At 37.5% G+C, this 22,141-nt stretch overlaps 1 pseudogene; it reads right to left on the reverse strand.

The window, feature by feature from the left end:
- Window positions 1–7,644: 7,644 nt before the first annotated feature.
- Window positions 7,645–7,744, reverse strand: LOC127109474 (uncharacterized; annotated as a pseudogene).
- Window positions 7,745–22,141: the final 14,397 nt, after the last annotated feature.

Genomic DNA, 22,141 nt, shown 5'->3' on the forward strand with positions numbered 1-22,141 from the left:
TATCCGCGACATTGCGATAAAAAGCAAAACACCCCAAGTCAGTTCACCGTATGACACATGTGTTGAAAAAAATTTGTTTGCCTTTATTCAATTTGATTTGAGTCAGGATATTTACATGATTCTAGTCATGCACATAAAATGTCAACTTTTCATGTTTTCCAAAGTACTTTGAGATTTCCCTTTCAACCTAACTTGAATCAACAACAGATATGATTTTGGTTTCATTAACTCAAACAATGGACTTAAAGCATCATCATCAAACTCAAATACAATAAATTGAATTATGCATGTTATAAAACGAATTGATTCAAAACTTAATTCAGAGATGTGCAATCATGAAGGGGATTGTGTTTTTGATAGACACAGGCCATGTTGCATAGGTATGAATCCTTTCTTGGAATCATGCATATTAAAGCGTCTCAGCACTTTGTCTATGTATGTACTCTGACTTAGGCCAAGCAGTTTTTGTGATCTATGTCTATAGATTCTGATTCCTAATATATAGGCTGCTTCACCTAGGTTCTTCATAGAAAAGCATTTCCCCAACCAAGTCTTTACTTGTTGCAGGGTAGGGACATCGTTTCCAATGAGTAATATGTCATCTACATATAACACCAGGAACACGATCATGCTCTCACTAACCTTCTTGTAGACACAAGGCTCATCTTCGTTCTTGATGAATCCATGTTGTTTTACCGTTTCATCAAAACGAAGATTCGAGCTTCTGGAAGCTTGCTTCAATCCATAGATTGATCTTTGTAGCTTACATATCTTATGGGCTTCTTCTGGTATGTCAAATCCTTCAGGCTGTGTCATGTACACATCCTCAAGAAGATTCCCATTAAGGAAAGCAGTTTTGACATCCATCTGCCATATTTCATAATCATGATATGCAGCGATAGCAAGTAAAATCCGAACAGATTTAAGCATTGCAACTGGTGAAAAGGTTTCATCATAGTCAACACCATGAATTTGTTTATATCCTTTTGCAACCAGTCTTGCCTTATAGGTATGTACCTTACCGTCAATGTCAGTCTTCTTTTTGAAGACCCACTTGCATCCTATAGGATTAACTCCTACAGGAGGCTCTACCAAGTTCCAAACTTGGTTCGTGTACATGGAATCTATTTCGGATTTCATGGCCTCTAGCCACTTCTCAGACTCGGGACCAGTTATGGCCTCTTGGTAGGTCACAGGCTCATCTTGATCCATGAGTAATACATCACCTTGATCTGTTATGAGATATCCATATCTCTCAGGTAGGTGACGTATCCTGCCTGACCTACGTTGGTCTTGTTCTACTTGAGCAGGTTGCTCTTCCACAACCATTTGTGTTTCCTGCTCTAATTCCTCCATAGGTGTATCGATGCTTTGTGATTCTTGAATTTCTTCAAGCTCTACTTTCCTCCCACTGGTTCCTTTGGAAATAAAATCCTTTTCTAGGAAAACTCCAGTTCGAGCGACAAACACTTTGCCCTCAGAAGGATTGTAGAAGTAATATCCTCTTGTTTCTTTAGGATATCCCACAAATAAGCATTTGTCAGATTTGGGCTCAAGCTTAGTTGAAATTTGTCGTTTCACATAAACTTCGCAACCCCAAATCTTCATGTAAGACATATGTGGTTTCTCACCACTTCATATCTTATATGGTGTCTTATCAACCTTTTTGGATGGAACACAGTTAAGTGTGTAAGCTGCAGTCAACAGCGCATGTCCCCAAAAGTAGTTTGGAAGATCGGCTTGACTCATCATGGATCGGACCATGTCCAACAGGGTTCGATTTCTTCTCTCAGACACACCATTCCATTGGGGTGTTCCAGGAGGAGTGAGTTGGGATAGGATCCCACACTCTTTCAGATGGTCATCAAACTCTAGGCTTAAATACTCACCACCTCGATCTGATCGAAGAGTTTTAATATTCTTACCCAGTTTGTTTTGTACTTCATTCTTGAATTCCTTGAGCTTTTCAAAGGACTCTGATTTGTGTTTCATTAAATACACATAACCATATCTACTGAAATCATCAGTGAATGTGATGAAGTACTGAAAACCTCCTCTGGCTGGTATGTTCAGTGGTCCACATACATCAGTATGTATGAGGGCCAAAAGATCATTAGCTCTTTCACCTTTTCCTGTGAATGGAGACTTTGTCATCTTTCCAATTAAACAAGATCTGCATGTCTCATATGATTCATAATCAAAAGAGTCCAACAGTCCATCTTTATGGAGTTTGGAAATGCGTTTCTCATTTATGTGGCCTAATCGACAATGCCAAAGGTAAGTTGGATTTGACTCATTAGGTTTCATCCTTTTAGTATTAATGTTATAAATTGGCACTTCAAGATCAAGGACATATAATCCATTGTTCATTTGAGCAGTAGCATAGAATATATCATTCAAATAAATTGAACAACAATTGTTCTTTATTATGAATGAAAAACCGAACTTGTCCAAACAAGAAACGGAAATAATATTCCTGCTAATTGCTGGTACATAATAACATTTCTCTAACTGAATTATCAAACCACTAGGTAAAGTCAATTCATAAGTTCCTACGGCTAAGGCAGCAACCTTTGCTCCATTGCCAACTCGTAGGTCGACTTCACCTTTTGCCAAATCTCTACTCCTTTTCAGTCCATGCACATTTGTACAAATGTGAGAACCGCATCCAGTATCTAATACCCATGATGCAGAAGTAGATAAATTAATTTCAATAACAAAAATACCTGAAGTTGGAGTCTCTACTCCATTCTTCCTATCTTCCAGGTACTTTGGGCAGTTCCTCTTCCAGTGTGCGGTCTTATCGCAATGGAAGCAGGTGCCTTCCTTTTCTATGCTTCCACTAGGCTTCAAAGCACCACTAGTGGGTTTGGGTTTGGCAACTTCCTTGCCTTTCCCTTTATCATGTTTGAGGACAATCCTCATGTCTCGGTACCAATCCAGAAAATTTGTCCCAGACAATTTTTCCTTCTCAAGGTTTGATCGCAATATGTTGTTAGAGGTGTTTGTTGTCATGGTAATCTACACAAGGATTAATGAAAATATAAGTATCATTGACATATTTAATTAGGCCTTTAATTAAATATGCTCCCACTATTTTACTCAAAACAAATGACCCTCATCATTTGATTCGGATCCCTTTGGAAGATTTTCTAGTGGGTCGAGATCCATATTTCACTTCGTTCTAAGTCCGCGTAGGCGGATTACACAAAACTAGGTTATTTAGGTAGGAACTCCTTCCAATTGTATCTCATACAACTCTCGAAAATTTCAGTTGGGTGAATAACTCCTTATTCCAATCCATCATATGGATCATTCCCAACTCTTGCTTCTAAACATATATATAATCTTATTATAATTTGTTTAGTTAAGTTTGACCCATTGTTTTAACAGTTGGATATTACAATTATCCCATCGCACCTTACTAATATAGAACATGCACCTCGCGTAGGCGAAACCTACATTATTCGATACTAGTCTTGATGAGTGTTAAAACTTGAAAAGCTTAAACTTAATATTTATTTTGAGGGAATTGCAATTTTTTTTATCTCACCGGCTTGTTTATCATATAAACCGTCTCTCACATGCATCAACATACATTCATATGCATCAACATACATACAAACAAAATGAAACAGTTATGGCCCCTAGCGCAATTGTTCTCCCAAGCCAATGAGAGAACCTAAGCTAACCTACAACGATCTAAGCTTCTCCAAGCAAGATCTTCAAGGTTGTCCTCCTTTGGCACTGACTTCTTTGCTTTCTTCATATCATTACATTACATAAAAGAAACTCGTTTTACATACGAGGGAGTGAGATGAGAAAAGAAGTTACATTTGGGAGATTAAGAGAGAGGCACGACTCGCAGGTCGTATTTTAAAATCCAAAACAAAACAAAGGAAAACTAAGGCCATAACCGATCACCACAAGACAATAATAAACACTTTATTATTATTATTATTATTAATTCCTTTAATTAATTAAAATCAAATTAAAATTTCGACGACCGATCATCACATTTTAATGAACAATTCATTTAAAATCGATGTCGCTTTTCGTATCAACACTTGACACTTTTAAAGCACTGAGTTAGCCGAACGGGTGAAAATTTCCTTGCATTAACCGGTTAACCATATGCGCTAACCGGTTAACACTGCTTGAAATCTGGAAAAAAATGTTTTCTGCCTTGCGTTAACCGGTTAACCAAATGCGTTAACCGGTTAACACTGTTTGAAAATGTCTTGGAAAACTGTTTTCCGCCTTGCATTAACCGGTTAACCATATGCGTTAACCGGTTAACACTGTTAAAAACTCAAAAAGAAATTATTTCGCATTGCGTTAACCGGTTAACCATATGCGTTAACCGGTTAACATTGTTCCAAAAAGTGTTTAGAAAGCACAACTTTTGTGCAGTCAAACCCCAATCGCATAACTCTCTGACAACACAACCCTTGTGTCGTCACTAACCCTGATGCACCAATTTCAGACCGTCAAACACATCTCGATTGTTAATTCAGTATGATTGATCAACACGTCATTGCTTCACCATACTAATGTCGGATCAAGAAGCAAACGACCATTGATCGCTCAAAGGAAAACAATCACTGAGGGTTTGAATGAACGAAACGAGAACATTATATCATATATAATGTATTTTGCATCAGGATTACATATATCACATATATGTAACTTGATTGATGTCAATTTAACCTTTAATTCATTCTGTCTTTAATCATATTATTACAGAACAAAAACAGTTATCAGATTCATGGTTTCGTAAGTGGCTCTGATACCACTGAAGGAGAATTGCCATCCAAGGCGCAGCGGAATTTAAAAATTTCTCCATTTAGTGATCCTTACGAATGGGCATGATCAGTGATAGAATCGTTACCTCTTGTGGCGATTCAAACCTTTGGTGCAGATCTCTGATAATGATCAAAACCTTTGATACAGATCCACGGGGCGATCACGAACGTTGAACGATGACAACGTCTCTACTCAGTCCACACGAACGGATTCCTTCAATCGCAGTGCTAGCTGTTATGAATGAAGGCTTTGAGTGAGAGAAAGAGGGAAACAAAATTCCAAGTCTCTACTTGAATTTCTGTCTGAGTGGATTGGAGTGACAATGCTTCTACCCAAGGGGTTCTATTTATAGAACCACTTGTGTGGGCTTCAAGCTAAAAAAAAGCCCACTCAAGTGTATTTTGGCCCATATCTTATAATATGCCCAAAATCACTTAAGTATTTGGTACCTTACTGATAACATGAAATTATATCATATTTTAGGACTTAATTCAATTAAATTATATTATTATTTATTTCAGTTCACTTCATTTTATTAGATATTACGCGGTATTTTCTTCCTATTTGTCTCAGGTGGTTTATTTGAAGCACAAGTAAAAATGGAAGAAAAGGAGGTGCAAAAAGGAGAGAAAATGAACCAAATATCAAAGCCCAGCCCAAAGCACAAAACACAGGTGATGTGTCTGTGACGGACGTCACAGAGGCCGTGACGAGCGTCACGCCTTGCACACTCCTGTGACGGACGTCACACATGGTGTGACGAACGTCACACCATTCCCCTACATTTTTGGCGCAAGGAACGCTTCAGAGACGTTGAGGGAGAGTTGAGCCCTATATCCACGCCCAACTTTTATGCACGTTGAAGACCTTTGAAGCGGAGGCAGTTACTCAAGGCACCAATATAAATAGCCACTTTCCAAACCTAAAAGGGTTCCACGCTTTTCCACATTTTTCTTTGCCGTTTTCGCTTTTGCATATTTTCTTTTCCAGCAGCTTAGGCATTGTTTCTTTATTATTTTTACGAGTTCTACACTATTTCCCTTGCAATTTCTATTTTCCTTTTTAGCATTTAGTTAATTCTTTTCGCACAATAGTTTCTACACCGGAAACTATTGTGTACCTTTTTACCGGATCTAACCTTACGTTAGAATCTAGTTTTTATTTCCTTCGTTTTAATTTGTTGTTTAATTGAAGAATCCAAGAACAAATCCTACCGGCTTGTGGTGGAGTGTTCAAGACTATTGTTTAACTCATTCAGGTTCTTTAATTATTATTTAATGCTTTGTTTTATTATTTATTTATATTATTTTCCTGGGATGAGTCTGTTTATGCATGATAAGTATTTAAGTTTGTTTAGCATGTCTGGCTAATTCGCTTAGATATCGGTATGTAAAGTAAGCGGAATAAGGAATCAAAACTAAGTCGGTTTAATTAAATTTAAAATTAAAATCACTCTTTTTACGGTCTCAATTTACAGGGTTAATAACAAAGGTTTTTACGAAAGTAAAAGACATAAAGAAGTTAAAATCAATAGAGCGAGAGTTTGAGGTTTTAAATGGACAGTGTAAATTAGACATTAATTCTAGATCAGGGCGAGAGCAAGTTTTAGAGTTAATTAAATTCTGATCTTTTCCAAAAAGTATTTTTAAAGATTGAATGTGAGGACGAGAGTTAAGCATTCGAATTTAATTATATAACCTAAGTCAACAGAGCGAGAGTTTGAGATAAGGGTGTTTAAACGGTCGGTGTTTTCTTAAAAAGAGTTTCTACGGATTCTATTGTTTTCAAAAAATGGTTTTTGACTTAATTATAAGTGACAGCTACATTAACATAAAATCATGGTTTATTCAACAGAGCGAGAGTTTGAGATAAAACTTTTAATCAATAAAGTCAACTGAAAAGATTTATTTTAAAACCAGGAAACCGACAAAGAATTGATTCCCTAATTACGACGAACTACATACCGATATCCGCTTTATTAATATTTAATCTAGGTCTTAGTTTAGTTTTTAGCTTTTCCCCCAAACAATCAAACATTATCCACCTTAGCTTTACTAAGTAACCTTAGATAACGGTATATCGATTCATAAGTCCCTGTGGGATCGATATCTTTTAAAACTACGCGATAGAACTGTGCACTTGCAGTTTGTACCCCAAATTCGACTCACGAAGTCGAGCGATCAAGTTTTTGGCGCCGTTGCAGGGGACTTTTATTTAATCGATATCGTAACTCTTCTGTTACCCTGTAGAGACTAAGGTTTCTTTTTCTTTTCTTTCTATCGTTGATTTGTATGCCACACACTCGTTCACAAGGCGAGCCACTCTATTTACGAATCAACGATATCGAACTATATCTCCGAGTCTTACGACGAATTCGGGAATATCGTGCTGCAAACAATCTCCCTCCTGTAGAACTTCCTGATTTCAAAAACATTTTCCCTTCGATACCCGAGATGGCAGAACCAACTCGTGCTCTTAGAGATTACGCCGCTCCATCACAAGATGAGCCGCATTCAAGTATTGCTCCACCCGCAATCGAAGCAAACAATTTCGAACTTAAACCTTCGTTGTTGCAGGCAGTGCAACAGAACCAATTCTCTGGAAATCCTACCGAGGATCCAAACCTTCATTTATCCGTATTTGTCCAATACGCTGATACTGTTAAAGCTAATGGTGTCACTTCAGAGGCAATTCGACTTCGTCTTTTTCCTTTCTCGTTAAGAGATAGCGCTAGAAGATGGCTTCAATCTCTTCCTTCCAACTCTGTCACCACATGGAACGAGTTGAAGAAAGTTTTTCTTGCCCGATACTTTCCGCCAAGCAAAACAGCTATGTTAAGAGCCCAGATAAACGGATTTAAACAGAAAGACAACGAGTCTCTTTTCGAAGCATGGGAAAGATACAAAGACATGATGAGACTTTGTCCATACCATGGTTTGGAAGACTGGTTAGTAATTCACACATTTTATAATGGTCTCTTGTACAACACAAGGTTAACAATAGACGCCGCTGCAGGTGGTGCACTAATGAACAAACCTTATGCTGATGCTTACCAGCTTATCGAGAGCATGGCCCAAAACCACTATCAGTGGGGAACCGAACGAACAATGGTGGAAAAACCTCAAACGAAAACTGGCATGTACGAAATAAGTAACCTTGATCATGTTAATGCAAAAGTGGATGCTCTGGTCCAGAAAATTGAAAGTTTAAATGTATCACCTCCAACCTCCGTGGTTGCTATAACTCAGAATTGCGAGGTCTGTGGAATCCAAGGTCACACTCCTACGGATTGTCAACTCTTAACAGGAATCCAAGCGGAGCAAGTAAACTACGCTCAAGGAAGCCCCTACTCGCATACCTATAACTCAAATTGGAAGAACCATCCAAACTTTTCATATAAGAGTAATAACGCTTTATACGCACCCGGACAATCTTCAAATCAAGCCCCAGCTATACCTCCGGGATATCAGAAACCGAACCCATCCATGCCTAATAATAACGCCCCTAGGAAATCCAACTTGGAAATCATGATGGAAAACTTTATAGCTTCCCAACAAAAAACCAATAAAGATTTCTTAAACCAGAATGTACACACTGGAGAATAAATTAAACAATTAGCAAGTAAAGTAGATGCCCTGGCTACCCATAACAAAATGCTGGAAACACAAATATCACAAGTAGCTCAACAACAAGCGCCTACTGCTGCCCCAACTGGTACATTTCCTGGACAGCCCCAACCTAACCCGAGAAGCCACGCTCATGCAATTATATTAAGAAGTGGAACGGAAGTGGAAGGACCGTCTGATCCAAGGATGGAAAACCAAAACTTTCAAAAGTCAGCTGAGGAAGAAAATAGACCTAAGGAGAAGGAAGAGAGTAATAAGGAAACCATAGAAAAGAAGGAACCTTATGTACCTCCACCACCTTACAAAGCGCTGATCCCTTACCCTCAAAGGCTTATTAAGACCAAAGATGCGGGCCAATTTAAAAAATTTGTTGATCTCCTTAAACAATTAAACGTTACAATCCCGTTCACCGAAGCGATTACGCAGATGCCCTCATATGCCAAATTCTTAAAAGAAATTCTTTCTAATAAAAGGAAACTTGAAGATAGCAAAACCGTTACACTCCCTGCCGAATGTAGCGCTATAATCCAAAACATGCCTCCTAAACTCAAGGATCCGGGTAGTTTCTCTATACCCTGTCACATAGGAAAATTTGTCATCGACAAAGCCTTATGCGATTTAGGAGCCGGAATTAGTGTTATGCCTTTATCCATATGTAAGAAACTGGAAATGGGAGAATTAAGACCAACCAAAATGTCTGTGCAACTAGCAGATCGTTCCATCAAATATCCTGTAGGAATTCTTGAAAACGTTCCCGTACGCATAGGTCAATTCTACATTCCAACTGATTTTACAATTATGGACATTAGAGAAGATGATATTACACCCATTATACTGGGAAGACCGTTCTTAGCAACTGCCGGTGCAATCATAGACGTAAAACAAGGACGGCTCACCTTCGAAGTAGGTGAAGAGAAAATTGCGTTCATTCTTTCCCAATTCTTGAAAGCACCTGCAATAGAAGATACATGTTACTTCATGGATATCATCGATGAATGCATAAAAGAAGCAGAGTTAGTAGAAGACAAATCATCCGACTATCTTGTAGAAGACAAATTTAACCAATGTTTAGCAATAACACCGGACCCTACGCAGTGTCTTAACAAACCAACCCTTGACCTGAAAACACTTCCCAAAAATCTGAGATATGAATTCCTAGACTTAGAACTTGAACGACCTGTGATAGTTAATGCAGACCTAGGAAGACTCGAAACGGAAAAACTCCTACATATTTTAAGAAAGTATCCAACCGCACTAGGTTACAACATCACCGATCTTAAAGGAATAAGTCCTTCTATTTGTATGCACCGCATCATGCTAGAAGAAGACTGTAAAACCTCTAGGGAACACCAGAGGAGACTAAATCCGATCCTGAGTGAGGTAGTGAAGAAGGAAATAACCAAGTTATTAGAAGCATGTATTATATATCCTATATTTGATAGCAAATGGGTTAGTCCTGTACACGTAGTACCAAAGAAAGGAGGCATAACCGTTATTGAAAACGAAAAAGGGGAAACTATAACCAAACGAATCGAATCGGGATGGAGAATGTGCATTGACTATAGGAAACTAAACAAAGCAACCCGAAAAGATCATTTCCCTTTACCGTTCATTGACCAGATGTTAGAACGATTAGCAAAACATTCACATTTCTGTTATCTAGACGGTTATTCAGGCTTCTTTCAAATACCCATTCACCCTAATGACCAAGAAAAGACAACATTCACGTGCCCTTTTGGTACCTTCGCTTATAGACGAATGCCGTTTGGCCTGTGTAATGCTCCTGCAACTTTTCAAAGATGCATGATGGCAATTTTCGCCGACTTTCTCGAAAACATCATGGAAGTATTTATGGATGACTTTTCCGTATGCGGACAAAGTTTTGAAGAATGCCTTGAAAACCTAGAAAGAGTTCTTGAGCGATGTGTAAAAGTAAACTTAGTACTTAACTGGGAGAAGTGCCACTTTATGGTACAAGAAGGAATTGTTTTAGGACACATCATATCAAATAGAGGAATTGAAGTAGACAAAGCCAAAATAGAGGTAATCGAAAACCTTCAACCGCCAAGAACCGTGAGAGAAGTACGAAGCTTCTTAGGACACGCCGGTTTTTATCGACGATTCATCAAAGACTTCTCTAAAATAACTAAACCTTTAACCGGACTATTGATGAAAGATGCTGAATTCATATTCGACGATAACTGTTTAGAAGCATTTCAAACGCTTAAGCAAGCATTGATCTCCGCACCCATAATGCAGACACCCGACTGGAATGAACCATTCGAAATAATGTGTGATGCCAGCGATTATGCTGTAGGTGCTGTTTTAGGACAACGAAAGGATAAAAAGCTTCACGTTATATATTACGCAAGTAGAACCCTAGATGAAGCGCAGATGAATTACGCCACTACCGAGAAAGAACTCCTAGCAGTTGTATTTGCGCTAGATAAATTTCGTTCTTACTTGGTCGGAGCCAAAATAATAGTTTACACTGATCATGCTGCTATCAAGTACCTCTTAACAAAAAAGGATGTTAAACCTAGACTCCTAAGATGGATCTTGTTGCTACAAGAGTTCGATTTAGAAATCAAAGACAAGAAAGGAACTGAAAACGTAGTAGCAGACCACCTCTCTAGACTTGAGAACCTTGAACCGGAAAGAACATCAATTAATGATGATTTTTCGTACGATAAACTTATAGCTACTTTGGAAGAGAATAACTCTGACAAACAAGTGGAAACCACCTTAGCTATATCTGTCACACCATGGTACGCTGATCTCGTCAATTATTTAGCTGCCGGAATAGTTCCACCTACTTTATCTTACCAGCAGAAGAAACGATTCTTCTACGACATAAAACACTATTACTGGGATGATCCCTTACTTTTCAAAAGGGGCCCCGATGGTATTTTCCGTCGATGTATACCCGAAGAAGAGGTAGAAAATATAATCCAACATTGCCACTCAGCTCCTTATGGTGGACACACAAGTACATCCAAGACCTGCTCTAAAATCCTACAAGCCGGCTTTTATTGGCCAACTATATGGAAGGACGTACATGCGGCTATTAAGGAATGTGAAAGATGTCAACGCACAGGAAACATATCTAGACGTGACGAGATGCCACAAAAAGGTATTTTGGAAGTAGAGATTTTCGACGTGTGGGGAATAGACTTCATGGGACCTTTTCCATCCTCTTTCGGTAACAAATACATACTCGTGGCAGTTGACTACGTATCAAAATGGATCGAAGCTATAGCTTCTCCAACAAATGACACCCGAGTAGTAACTAGACTCTTTAAGAATGTAATATTTCCGAGATTTGGCATCCCAAGAATAGTAGTCAGTGATGGTGGATCGCACTTTATATCCAAGGTACTCGAAAAACTATTGTTTAAATATGGCGTGAGACATAGGGTAGCGACACCTTACCACCCTCAGACCAGTGGACAAGTGGAAGTATCTAACAGAGAAATCAAGCAAATACTAGAAAAAACAGTCGCCACTTCAAGGAAAGACTGGTCATTGAAATTACCAGAAGCTTTGTGGGCATACCGAACTGCTTATAAAACTCCCATAGGGACGACCCCATTTAAGCTCATTTATGGAAAATCATGTCACCTCCCGGTAGAATTAGAACATAAAGCCTATTGGGCTATTAGAAATATGAATTTAAACTATAAGGCCGCCGGCGAAAAGAGAATCCTTGACATAAACGAATTAGAGGAACTCAGAAGAGACGCCTATGAAAATGCCAAAATCTACAAAGAAAGAACAAAACAATGGCATGACAAGCGTATATCAAGGAAAATCTTCAAGCAAGGCGACGCAATCCTTTTATTTAACTTTAGACTAAAGTTATTCCCGGGAAAACTACGATCCAGATGGTCAGGTCCTTTTCATATCACTAACATCTTTCCCAGTGGAGCGATAGAAATTAAAGGCAAATCCACAGAACCGTTCACCGTAAACGGGCAACGTCTAAAACACTATCACTATGCGGAAACCAACGAAGATTCGCAAATCCTACACTTAGACGAAATGCCTCCAGGATTAATAGATTATATTTAACAGTTTCTTTGTCGAGCTTGCGACATTTAAACAAAGCGCTTAGTGGGAGACAACCCACAATTATTTTATTATTTCCTTACATTATTATTATTATTTTTCTACTTTTTCCTTAATTATTCTTTTAATTTCTGTTTAGTATTCATTCTTAATTTATTTTAATTTATTAAAAACTTTTCTCTTCTTTCGGCATTTGGCCAAATCCTAACTAAAACTCATGTTTTTCTTTTCTTTAGCTAATACTAACCAGATGGGACATATTGATCGTATGGGTATCAAATTCAGAGGGATAGCTCAGAAACAAAAGTTCGACGAACTAGCCACTAGAGAGATGCTACCTAGTTTATATGCTGATGATTGGGCTATGACTGCCCTTGGACTAAGAGAAAGTGTCCTGTATTTGCTGAATCAGATAGGATGGGAGACATCCCCTATCCTAAGACATTTCGCCACCTACCGGAGACTAACACTAGAATTCCTCAGCTCATTAATCTATCTACCCAGTCATGGAAAAGGAATTAGCAGAGGTTTTATCCAGTTCAGAATGTTCAACATGGAGTACCAATTTAATATTAGAGACTTTACCAACCTATTGGGTTTTCCTACCTCCTTTGACACATTCACAGTAAGCCAGGAAGAACTTTTTGAGTATAGAGAACTTGAACACTTTTGGGGTAGTTTGACTGGGAATGGTGAGCCCGAGGACCATGAGTTTCTCTCTGGAAACATTCATAACCCAGCTTTCTGTTACTTCCATGGGATCCTGACCCACACCTTATTTGGAGAGAAGCCAAATAGCACTTCAGTTTCACGTGATGAACTCTTCATCATATTCTGTGCTTCCCAGAACCGTCCAGTAAACGGTGCCACCTTTATGCTAGCAAATTTAGACCACCTTATCCAAGATGAGCGAGCACCTATTAGAATAGGCGGTCTGATAACCATGATTGGTAACGCTATCGGGTTACGTCAGTCGATTCTCGACCTAAGCCCTTTTTGTGGAATTACTACTATGAGTATACCCTTCCTCTTCAACACCTTGTTTATAGCAAACCTAGGATCTGATGAGTTTGAGCTTATTATTAATAACCAGGTTCTTTGCCTATTTACCTTACCCGATCCTAGGACTAGTGTTCATAACCGCAACAACTGGCTCTACAATCTGAACGAAACCCCCACTCCTGCTAGATCCACTGAATCCATCCAGGACTATGAGATTTGTGATGACCAGATCCCTTATGCCGAATCCGACCCTCGGACACCATCCGGCTATTATGATATTGACCCTCCTCCTCAGCCTGTTCAGACCGAAGAATCAGCAATACCCGACCTCCGACATCATATGCCCGGAACTGATTATAACACCGCCATTGAAGCTTTGATGTTAGAACAAGATGCCCTCAGAGAAGAGTTTACTGAAATGAGACACGAAGTTCTAGGATACATGAGCAGTATGACAAATCAGTTTCACGAGTTGCTATACCGTGTTACCTCTTTTGCTCCTCGGCCAGAGATCGTGCAGATGGATAGAAATTATTTTCTTAGTTATTTAGTTTTAAGTTAGATTATTCATTAATGTTATTTGAATTCATGTTCGCATTTGTTTCCCTTTCGCATTTTTTGTTTTTCTTTCCAATATTACATTATGATCATTTTATTGAAGCTATTTATTTAATTTTATTATGCAATAGCTATTATATTCTCTACTGTTGCTACCTATAACTTATTGAATTATTCATGCACTATTATGCAAAGTAGAATAGCATGCAAGATAAATTAATTAGCAAAATAAAATAATCTAAAAGCAAAACAAAATAATAAAAATAACTACATTACCAAGGTAATTCTGTAGAACGCTACTGAAGCCTTGCCAAACAGAAAGTGTGACGAGCGTCACACAATCTATGACGGACGGCACGCCAAGTGCCTGTTACGATCGTCACACCCCTGTGACGAGCGTAACACCTTTCTGACTAGGTGAACGTTACATAGCCGTTGGAGACGAACGTTACACCCTTCAATTTTTTATCTTCCCCATTTATTCACATTTACCCACATCTATTTACTTTTCAACCACTCTTTTTTTTTCCAACTTCCAAATTCTTTTCCTATAAATACCCATCAAAACCTCCTTTCATTCACCACAAACCATTCTCTCCTATCAAATACATTTCTTTTCTTTCCAAATTACTCCCTCAAATTCATTCATCACTATGGCGGGAACTCAGAATTTTGGAAATATCATCTTCCGATCCAATGATGAAAATTATCAAATGGAGCAATTCGAGCGTTTCCAACAGCGAGGCGTCGTCTCCACCAGGTACCCTGATTTTACTTGTTTACACCAATTAGGATTACTCCAAGGTATCGAATGGATGCTCCATCAAGCCGACTTAACCTTTCTATGCACCCATAACCAACCCACATACCCCTCCCTAACCTTAGAATTCTTAAGTTCATACGCATACACCACTTCCGCCGGTGTAGACGAATTTTTAACCGGCACCGCAACCTTCCGAATGTTCAACACCGAGTACTCCTTAACCCAAAACCAATTGAGTACCATGCTACAATTTCCCACAGAAGGTCAGGTCTACCCTAGAATCCCTCCCGAAATAAACTGGAGCACAGTTGCCGTTTCAACCCTTTTTAAGAAAATATCCGGTCTAGATGCCTACAACTGGGAAGAACTCCTTCTTTCCCACATACATAACCCAACCATCCGATATTTTCTCCGGATCCTACAAAACACAGTTTTTGGAAGACCAAACAACAGTAAGGTCAACGCAAAAGAACTATTCTTCCTCGAATGCGTCTTCGAAACGACTGCTAAGGTAAACGCTGCCTCTTTTCTATTTCATCATATCCGCACCTTATGTGCTAGAGGCCGCCAACCCTTTGTAATTGGTGGATTAATCACCACCATTGCACTTGGCTTAAACTTAGGGGACCGACTCCAAACCTTAGAATCTCTACCTCCCCTATTTATGGACATCAACTACTGTCGATCCAGCCGCATGATTAAGAATAGAGTAGGAGGAGGATATTATCTTATGGTGAACAACCAGGCCATCCCAAGCATTGTCCTACCCAACATGGCCCTGACCGGTGTCACAAACCGCAACCGCCTCCTCTATGATCTAAATGCTCCCGAAGCCACCGAGCCTTCACAAGCAAACCCGCCCACAGACGAGTTTGAAGAAATGGAGCAAGGTGACCAACCTCCTGCACAACAATCAGTCCCGCTCAACCCTTCCGATAATGCAACTGGCCCATCTTCACGTCGTCGACGAAGAAGGCCTGCAACCAACGACGATATCATGGATGCTATTGATGGTATGCAAGCACAGAATGTCGAGATGATGCAAATGATGCGTCAAATGCAACAACAACAGGATGCTAGGACTGCCATAACCGACCAACGGTTTACTGAGTTGTTCAGCAGATTTGACAACTTAGACATACGTCAACGATCACCTGGCCCAAGAACACGAGGCGGAAGGCATAATTAGTTGTAGTTTCTTTTTCCTTTCCCTATTGTATTTCCTTCCCTTCAAACATTGAGGACTATGTTTAATTTAAGTATGGGGGGGAAAACCATGTTCTTTCTATTTCCATTTTTTTCAAGTATGTACCTTTCCTTTCATTGTTATTTCTTTGTTTTAAAAAAAAAAAAATATCTATTATTTTAAGTTAAGTCCGAGTGTGAACAAATTTCTATTATCTATTCCCTCAAATTTTCATGAGCCACAACAAAAATTCAACACCCAATAAGTATAAAGGTTGCTCATTTTATCGAACTTGAGACGAATTAAGACAAAGACTACTGCCGCCAAACACTCTAAACAAGCCTCAACACGTTAGATCAGGATAAGTACCTATTATACCAAGCCCTTGAACTTTTATAGTAACCCCAAGTAGTTTATACAAGAAGTCAGCACCATCTTAATAGCAAACTACGTGGAGGGCCGATGAATATAAGTGAATGATTCCCAAAAGTAACATAAAAAATATATATATCAGAAAATGCACTAATTAAGTTGGGTGATCCTTACCAGATCATTTAATCTAAAGGTTACAATCATACAAAAGCATAAGATGAAAGATCCATTATGAGTTGGTTCAGCAGGTTTCTGGTACTGAACTTGGTAGGGCGGACTACGGTCCGATCCCCCGCAATTTGCAATGGACTGAATAACGAAGTTATCCGACTTATGTACCAGAACTTCAAGCTAAAAAGGGAATCAGAATCGCTAACCGGTTACTCCACTATGTGCGCGAAAAGATAAAGGGCTTAATGTGATTTCGCTAGAATGAAAACGGGTGAAATAAGAGTGAAGGAACTAGGATAGCTATCATAGTGTACTTGAACTGATCTGCATAAGGTGGGGTTATCTAGGTTGTGACGGTGGTTGTTGATGTCAAGATTTAACTCAAGTTACCTCTAAACAAAGTTTACATGCAGCCTAATACGAATTGACGTGTGTTTTGAAATTTCATCTGGCTAAAAATCTTAACAAGTTCTATATTGTATTTTGCTTGAGGACAAGCAAAGATCTAAGTATGGGGGAGTTTGATAACATGAAATTATATCATATTTTAGGACTTAATTCAATTAAATTATATTATTATTTATTTCAGTTCACTTCATTTTATTAGATATTACGCGGTATTTTCTTCCTATTTGTCTCGGGTGGTTTATTTGAAGCACAAGTAAAAATGGAAGAAAAGGAGGTGCAAAAAGGAGAGAAAATGAACCAAATATCAAAGCCCAGCCCAAAGCACAAAACACAGGTGTTGTGCCTGTGACGGACGTCACAGAGGCCGTGACGAGCGTCACGCCTTGCACACTCCTGTGACGGACGTCACACATGGTGTGACGAACGTCACACCATTCCCCTACATTTTTGGCGCAAGGAACGCTTCAGAGACGTTGAGGGAGAGTTGAGCCCTATATCCACGCCCAACTTTTATGCACGTTGAAGACCTTTGAAGCGGAGGCAGTTACTCAAGGCACCAATATAAATAGCCACTTTCCAAACCTAAAAGGGTTCCACGCTTTTCCACATTTTTCTTTGCCGTTTTCGCTTTTGCATATTTTCTTTTTCAGCAGCTTAGGCATTGTTTCTTTATTATTTTTACGAGTTCTACACTATTTCCCTTGCAATTTCTATTTTCCTTTTTAGCATTTAGTTAATTCTTTTCGCACAATAGTTTCTACACCGGAAACTATTGTGTACCTTTTTACCGGATCTAACCTTACGTTAGAATCTAGTTTTTATTTCCTTTGTTTTAATTTGTTGTTTAATTGAAGAATCCAAGAACAAATCCTACCGGCTTGTGGTGGAGTGTCCAAGACTATTGTTTAACTCATTCAGGTTCTTTAATTATTATTTAATGCTTTATTTTATTATTTATTTATATTATTTGCCTGGGATGAGTCTGTTTATGCATGATAAGTATTTAAGTTTGTTTAGCATGTCTGGCTAATTCGCTTAGATATCGGTATGTAAAGTAAGCGGAATAAGGAATCAAAACTAAGTTGGTTTAATTAAATTTAAAATTAAAATCACTCTTTTTACGGTCTCAATTTACAGGGTTAATAACAAAGGTTTTTATGAAAGTAAAAGACATAAAGAAGTTAAAATCAATAGAGCGAGAGTTTGAGGTTTTAACTGGACAGTGTAAATTAGACATTAATTCTAGATCAGGGCGAGAGCAAGTTTTAGAGTTAATTAAATTCTGATCTTTTCCAAAAAGTATTTTTAAAGATTGAATGTGAGGACGAGAGTTAAGCATTCGAATTTAATTATATAACCTAAGTCAACAGAGCGAGAGTTTGAGATAAAGGTGTTTAAACGGTCAGTGTTTTCTTAAAAAGAGTTTCTACGGATTCTATTGTTTTCAAAAAATGGTTTTTGACTTAATTATAAGTGACAGCTACATTAACATAAAATCATGGTTTATTCAACAGAGCGAGAGTTTGAGATAAAACTTTTAATCAATAAAGTCAACTGAAAAGATTTATTTTAAAACCAGGAAACCGACAAAGAATTGATTCCCTAATTACGACGAACTACATACCGATATCCGCTTTATTAATATTTAATCTAGATCTTAGTTTAGTTTTTAGCTTTTCCCCCAAACAATCAAACATTATCCACCTTAGCTTTACGAAGTAACCTTAGATAACGGTATATCGATTCATAAGTCCCTGTGGGATCGATATCTTTTAAAACTACGCGATAGAACTGTGCACTTGCAGTTTGTACCCCAAATTCGACTCACGAAGTCGAGCGATCACTTACCATATTTCGTCTCCCACTTAAGTGCACCGTACCTTACGGTGTTCCTTAGTTACTCTATTTCTCATCAATCCGTCCTTTGTGTGTGACCCTATAGGTTTTCGCGACGTTGGCAATTATATTAAATCACGCATTTAACATAATCAACAGTAAGCGGTATCTAGCAACACATCACTGCTACCCAAGTCACGAAAATGTCATGTGATCTGACAAAACCTCATGTGATAATAATTATGTGTATAATTACCCCTTTTGCCTTATGTCTATATTGAACACAAGGTATAGACCGTGTCACCCTTGTCCAGTTCAATATTGGGCCCATAGACATTTATCCTGTTACGCAGGATTGGCAAATTCCATCTAGGACACTCATGTCCCTCAGCATGCTTCGTGGAGTACCCATCAACTGTCTTTATGGTTATCCAGTTACGGACAACGTTAGATCAGCAACAAAGCACTCGACTCTACATCTAGGATCCATAGTGGTTTCAGGTCGAAGAGTGGTATACACTATTATCACCATGAGAATAACTTATGACACTTTGCATAACTTTCTATATAGTATTCTCATAGCGGGTCAATCCGGTATAAATATTACTCCTAATATTCATACCTATGTTTAAGACTTGATAACTCTTTATCCATGATCCATGAGATGTGATCATCCGTCTACAAACATAATAGTCTTAATGCTTTAATGTTATCCCACTTCACATTAAAGCTCGACTACGGATACTTTAAGAATAGTGCCCTTATGTTTAATGTGTTCTCATGATTAAGTCACACTTAATACATTAAACGGACTATCTATTCTAGGGACTTTATTAATCAACCATAATAAAGAAAATGCCTTTTATTATTAATAAATAATTCGATACAAGTACCAAAAGTATTGGCCTCTAGGGCTTACACCAACACAAGGCACATGAACGCTTGTGCTCCCCTTGAAAATTAGCACACATAGAAAACAACATAAAACACATAAAACAATTCTAGACTCGTATTACAACTTCTTCCCCTTTTGCGAAATCAAAATGAGATAGATCAAAATGAGTCTAAAAACAAAATAATTAACCATAAAACGAATAATTCCATATGAACATATGAGCTAAAGAGCAAAGAAGAATATATAACAACAAAGATCGGATATAGAATACGAAGATAGACATATTATATGCAACAAAATGCAAATAGACATGAAATAGCATTCAACAACATACAATTAAGTGATCAAAACTATCATGAAAGGAAGATTAAATAATGCATGAACAAGTATATGAATGCTCAAATGCACATGATTAGCAACACGCATTTAAAAAGATAATAAATGCAAAGAAGAAGAATCAAAAGCATGCTAGAAATGAATGAGTAAATTAAAGAAGGTAATAAGCAAACTAATGAACATATCCAAAACAAGCATATACAAAATGATATAAAACGAATACAAGAGTTATGGAGAAATACCAATGTAGCCAGTGAAATTATGATTTGCTACAAAATAGTGTTAGCCTGAAACTTTGTTTTTCCTTGCATACGGGGGTTCGTGAGTTTAACATACTAAAATCTCAAAATCACTATTGGATACTCTCAATATCAAGTCTTTGGGACATGGGCATGGACACACCTTTTTCAGAGGTGTCGGTGCTATATAGGTCATCACACAAAATATTCACACAATCTTTTATTATAAACTGACAAGGATTTAATAACAACATACATGAATTATCATATATTCAATTAAGTAATATGTTGAAAAGAAACTTACTTTCAATTAGTAGAAACCAAACTTTCAATGTAATCATTCATATCCAACTCTATATGGAATGCTACCACCTTACAAGTCTCATTCAAAGTATCGTAACCAAAAGTGAATTGAAAAGTAATATTTCAATAAGCTAAAAAATATTTAGATTTTACCCTAGTTGTTGGGTTCCAAAAATGGAGGTTTGAATCATGATAAATGGGTGAAGTATTCCTATCAATCAAGCAGAGAAATCCATTGCATTAACCTACAATCCTCCAAATATAGTAATTCGTGTTTAATCGATTCTTCTCATTCAATTGATAGTAAGGATCGAATTCAATAGTCATTGAGAGATTCTCAAGTAAATGGGGAATTAGGAAGGTTAGGACATTGCAACCAGGAAACTGATTGTTCTCGTAGTTCTGTGGCGGGATCAGTGCATGATGAGGAATTTGTTGGGATTTATCGAGATGTATTTGAATGATGTAAGGATCGGAGATGAGAGTTTTGAAAATTTTGTTTATGCATCTGAATCGTATAAGAGACTTTACTGTTAGTAAAGATAGTTAGGTGGGGATAATCACCGACGACAATTGGTGTTGATTCATAGCGTAGTGTGAGATTGTTCAATTAAATTTAATTTCAAATGATAGAACCCTAATTGCAAACCTAATTGCAAATGATATAACTCTAATAGCAACCCTAATTATAAATGATAAAACCCTAATTACAATCCTAATTGCAAATGATAGAACCCTAATTACAATCCTAATTGAAAATGATATAACCCTAATTGCAAATGATAGACCCCAAATTCCAATTATACTTGCAAATTGCAACCCTAATCGCAAATGATATAACCTTTATTGCAATCCTAATTGCAAATGATATAACACTAATTCCAACCCTAATTGCAAATTGCAACCCTAATTATAAATGATATAACCTAATTGCAATCCTAATTGTAAATGATAGAACCATAATTACGACCTTAATTGCAAATTGCAACCCTAATTGTCAATGATATAACCCTAATTGCAAATCTATTTGCAAATGATAAAATCATAATTGTGAATGATAATTGTACCAAGCAAACAATTTGAATGGTTGCTTCCGCATATACTATGAATTTTTAAAAATTAAAATCTATTCTTTTTTGAATTTTAAAATTTTAAATTCAAAATCAGATAGTCATACTATTGAACAGAATTTGTTGCTCAAGCTAAACCCTAACTAGCCAATGATAACAAATACTGTCTCCATTTTCTTTAATAATCAAATTTTGACTTTTATATTTATAGAATAATAGATATATCTATTTTATATATAGTTTTAATACATCATTTATTGAATGAATCTAAAAATCAAAGTTTATTCATAAAAGAAAATAGAGAGAGTAGGAAATTAACCATTTGAATTTTTCTTTCTATATATACTAGTAATGTTTAGGGGTACTGTTCTGTTTTGTTACAATTAGGTGTGAGAATTTTTGTCTGAATATACTACTGATATTTAGAGGAACTATTTTTGAAAATAGAATAAACGTATAAACAAATATCCTCCGGTGCAATTCTAGATACAAAGTTTAATTT

This window comes from Lathyrus oleraceus, chromosome 7 (genome assembly GCF_024323335.1).
Source record: "Lathyrus oleraceus cultivar Zhongwan6 chromosome 7, CAAS_Psat_ZW6_1.0, whole genome shotgun sequence".
Taxonomy (NCBI): Eukaryota; Viridiplantae; Streptophyta; class Magnoliopsida; order Fabales; family Fabaceae; genus Lathyrus; species Lathyrus oleraceus.